The sequence below is a fragment of the Octodon degus genome, unplaced genomic scaffold (assembly GCF_000260255.1).
Source record: "Octodon degus isolate 3935 unplaced genomic scaffold, OctDeg1.0 scaffold00001, whole genome shotgun sequence".
Classification (NCBI taxonomy): domain Eukaryota; kingdom Metazoa; phylum Chordata; class Mammalia; order Rodentia; family Octodontidae; genus Octodon; species Octodon degus.
The window spans coordinates 3,834,859-3,839,859 of record NW_004524577.1 but is presented as its reverse complement, the minus strand read 5'-3'; positions in this window follow the sequence as shown (position 1 = coordinate 3,839,859).

Sequence of the window (5,001 nt, the reverse complement as noted above, 5' to 3'; positions counted from 1 at the left end):
GTGGTGCTGGGGGATCGAACCGCGGTCCCTGATGCTTTGCTAAGCTTGTTCTAAGTAGGTGCTTTAGACCACTGAGCCATCTCTCCAGCCCCTTTATATTCTTTAAAAATTAAAAATGCCTAACTCATTCATCCCCTTTCCAAAATTTTTTTAAAAAATAAAATAAATGCTTACATTTAAAAAAAAGATCTAAGGGGCCAGGGACGTAGCTTAGTAGAATAAGTGCTTGTCTGGCAAGCGCAAGGGCCTGAGTTCAATCCCTGGTTCCACTAAAAATAAATAAATAAATAAATAAATAAAATAAAAAATAAAAATTGCCATCTTTAAATAAATAAAATAAAAAAGATCTAAAAATCAACAGCCTAGCTTTATGCTAGAAAACAAAGAAAACTCAAAATAAAGTAAGCCCAAAACTAGTAAAAGGATATTATAAGTATTAAAGATAAATGAAAGAGAATAAAAAACCAAGATGGAAAATCAATGAAACTAAAAGGTAGTTTTTAAACAAACGAATCAAAGTAACAAACTGTCAGTGGCACTGACAAAAAAAGACTCAAATTATTAAAACCTGATATAAGGGTGGAGACATTATTACTGATTTTACAGAAATAAAAAGGATTGTAAGAAAGTATTAGGAACAACTAGGCAACAAGACAGTGATGAAATGAACAAGTTCCTAGAAAGAGACAATTTCTCCAGCTGAATTATGAAAGATAATCTAAATGGACCTGGAAAGGTTTATTGAATCAGTAATTTATTTTATTTTATTTTCAATAATTTTATTGAGAAACAAATAGCAATGAGACAGTTTCAAATCCGATTAGTAGGCCAGTTTCAATAATTAATACATTGCATATGGTTCTCTTAGTTATTATTCATTGTACAAGATGCAGACATGATATCCTGTCCACAAACACTATTAGAACAAATCTTTCTATTCACTGAATTACAAGAATGTAGCTGTATATCTATCCTATTTTGAATGTACAGATACAAAATGGTCAGCATTCATTTGTATGCCCTTTGTTTAGTTTTGTCAGAGATGGGTATTTCATTGTCCTTTAAATATTATAGGTGCATGAATTCAGCAAAATATTCCAATACAGTCCAGTAGTCCATAATAGTAGTGGGTTTTCCATAAGACTGGCAATGTCGGAAGTTGTTGACTTGAGCATTTTACAGCTCAGCCTATTAATATGGCTTTACTTTTCATACCTCATTTTTATATTTCCTGCTGGATGGTTAAGACCAAGATAAAACAAGACCTATATAACAAGAAATGTAGCTTTTGGATCTGATAAGGTCAGTCAAATCCCCTCAGTATTTACTCTGAAACTCTGTACTGCAGTTTGTAGATCCTCTGTCAATGTCAGCCATGTGGATGAGTCACAGTCATTGCTTGACCAATTTGCTCTCTGTGAAAGCCTGAGAGAATGTTTTCTCTCCATGTGACTCTCCTTAGCACACTACATCATCGATCACGTTCTTCTGTGGCCCCATAATCTCCTTGTGAATCAGTAATTTAAAACATCACACAAAAAGAAAAGTTCTTAGCGAAGTGGCTTTCCTGGTGCATTTTACCAAATATTTATAGGAATTAATATTAACTATCCTCAAATTCTTTCAAAACAGCTCAAGGGGCAGAATACTTCCTGACCCTGTCTACAAGGCCAGGACTATCCTAATACCGAAACTGGAGGAAAATGCCACAAACCAAGATCCTGCATGAATGTTGACATCAAAGTCCTGAATAAAATACCAGCTGAAGGGCTGGGGAGATAGCTCAGCAGCATAAGTGCCTATCTGCAAGGGCAGGGTCCCAAATTCAACCCCTGGTACTGGAAAAAAAATAAATAAATTCAATGAAACATTAGCCAAATGAATTCAGCAGCACATCAAAAGGGGTGTATGCAATGACAAAGTGGAAGTATCCCTGGAATAGTTCAATCCTGAGTTCAATCCCCGCTACTGCAAAAAAAAAAAAAAAAAAAAAAAAAAAAGTCCTACAGTACACCATATTAACCAAAGGGGAAACTTGTGATCACGTCCATTAATACTGAAAAAGCATTTAACAAAATCCAGAGTCCTTCGTGACAAAAACATTCAACAAACTAGGACTAGAAGGAAACTACCTCAATATGATAAGGCTCAGGGTTATATGAACATCTTAGGTATATATGAACATCCACGGCTAATATCATGCTCAATAGTAAAGGACGCAAATATTTCAGATCTTGCACAAGGACGCCCACCTTTGCACTTCTAGGCTACGTGGTATTAGTACCAGAACAATGGCACTGAGGGAGTCACTCTCCTACATCCATTTATTGCTAAACAGCCTTCCAAAGCATTTCTCTTTTCATTGTCCTAAGAGAGGTAGAAAATAAAGTAACAAAACCCCAGGAGCTCCCCGATGCCTTAGGCACGGACCAGGGGTGTTGGGTCTGCTACTCGCCTTCACCCTACTCCTACCTCATTAAGGGTTCATAAATAGTAGCACATTTCATAAACATAATTAAGAGCAGAGTAAATCTGGGACAAGCACACACGTAGAGATCCCCCGGATGACTCAGCACACTGTCAATCGTGCCTAAAGACTCTAGAGGGGAAAGCCTGACCCATCACATGTCATGTGGAAATAGGAGATGCGGGCGGCTGAGACTGGCTGGGAAGAAGGCGTGGCAGGACCCTAGACTCCACCTCTCAGGACCCCAGACACAGACGCTCTCCAGAGTCCCTGGGAGAGGTGGGTGGGGTAAAGACACAGACACCACCAAGAGCTTGCTGGCGCGTGCTTCCTACCAGGGCCCGCCCTGCATTGCTCAGGGCAGGCTGCTTTCCTTCTTTCATTTGGCCAGGCTTGCTCTGCAGTGTTTCTCCCCTACCCTTCACTCTGACTTTTTCAAATAAATTTACCACCGTCTTTGCTTGTCCTGTCCAAGTCTTTCTTTTGGATGGGAAGAACCCAGAAACCACCTCCTGAAGGAGACTCCAACATTTCAAACCCTGCTACCAATGTTTTGTCAGCACAGACGTGCCCTGAACACAACTCCCAGGATCTTTAATAGATGTCACTGCTTGCCACTTGCTGCTGGGCCAACACTTCCTGCACACAACAGCTTGAGCTGTACAGCCCATTCCATGCTAACTGTATTGGAAGCTCTAGGTAACAACTAGACAAGAAAAGCATCCCAACTGGATAGCAAGAAGGAAAATTGTCTTTGTTATAAATACCATCATCTTCTATGGCAAACTAAATATTGCGCGCACACACACACACACAAATCAGACCCACGTACGGTGGTGCATGCTTGTAATCCCAGCACTCAGGAGGCTGAAGCAAGAGGAGAGCACAAGTTCAAGGCCAGCCTGGTCGACATAATGAGTTCAAGGCCAGCCTGAGCTATACAGTAAGACTGTCCCACCCCCTAAATATTAGAATTAGTAAGTGAGATAAAAAAAGATGAAGGGTACAAACACACAGACATCGGCTATATTTTAATATTTTAAAAATGAATAAGCCCAAAAATGGAAATTAGAAAATTTAACCAAGGAGGCTAAGAACTTATACATGGAAAAATACAAATCTTTATAAAAAGAAATTGAAGGCACAAATAATGAAAGGTCATCCCATGTTCACGGGTTGGAAGAATGAATATTATCAAGATGACACGACTGCCCGACTCAATCTGCAAATTCAGTGCAATTCCGGGAGGCTGAGGCAAGAAGACCACAAGTTTGAGGCCAGCCTGGGCAACTTAGGGAGATACTGCCTCCAAATGAAAAATTTAAAAAGGGGTGAGGATGCAGATCAGTGCAAAAGCCCTGGTTAACCCCTAGTACTGCAAAAAAAAAAAGAAAAAGATAAATCTCAGTGACATTTTTACAGAAATAAAAAAATTCCATCCTAAAATTCATATAGAATCTCAAAGCACTCCAAACAATCAAAACAATCTACTGGGAAACCCGCAGGTGCCTCAGCCCGACCTCCAAAAGGCACATGGCTGTCCCAGGAACACGTGGGAGCCCAGGGACCAGCCAGTCAATATCCCTGCTCTCCCACCCAGTGGCACTTGATGTCAGTAAACCCAGAGACCACTCAGTCCCAAGCAAGACAAAGCCATGGCCTATTCCAAGGCCTGCCTGCCGCTTCCCTTAGGCACTCACCACAGTGGGCCTCCAAAGCCACCAGGACAACTTACTATGAAGATGGGCTTCATCACCTACTTACCCCTGACATTCACAAAACATCCCAAACCCTGGAGACTGGTCCTAAACCCCACAACGGGGCTAATGAACCTGGCCCTTAGGGTCTGCAACAACAGAGATGAAGAGCTCGGAAGCAGTGCGTTTCTCGGAGACCTCGTAGCATCATCTGCTGGGCTGACCCAAAGGGATGTAAGGTGCCCCCAGCCGGAAGCACCCTGCCAGGGCCAAGCTCTAAATGCTGCCAGGATGGTTCCTGGGCAAGAGCACACCTGCAGCCTGGGATTCCCCCCATGCCATGGCCTGCCTGTGGGGGTCCCCACCAGAAGTCAGCACGGCCTGGCACGTACAGCCACTCCTCTCTGCGCCGTGACCCCGGGCGCCTCTGACTGGCTCCTTCCCAGACCTGCTTGGCTTGACACAGAAGACTAAAGCTACCGGAAGGCCTCGAAGGCCCCCAGGAGCATCGTGGACCTTGAACTTCAGGTAGCTCTTATGGTAAGAGAGGGTAAGCCCATCCCTTTCCTGATTGACACAGTGCCTCCCAATCTACCTTCCCTTCTTTTCAAGGACTGGTCTTTGTGGCCCCAATTCCTGTTGTGGGCATTGACAGCAAACTCCAGACCCTTAACCACCCCCACGCAGTGTCACCTAGGTCAACACCTTTCCCTATTCCTCCTTAGCCATCCCTACCTGTCCTGCTCCCTGCTCTTCTTTTGGGGCAAGACGTCTTCACCACGTTGTCAGTGATGGACTCCTGCCCGAGTATGAACTGGTAAATCTTTATGGTAGTGG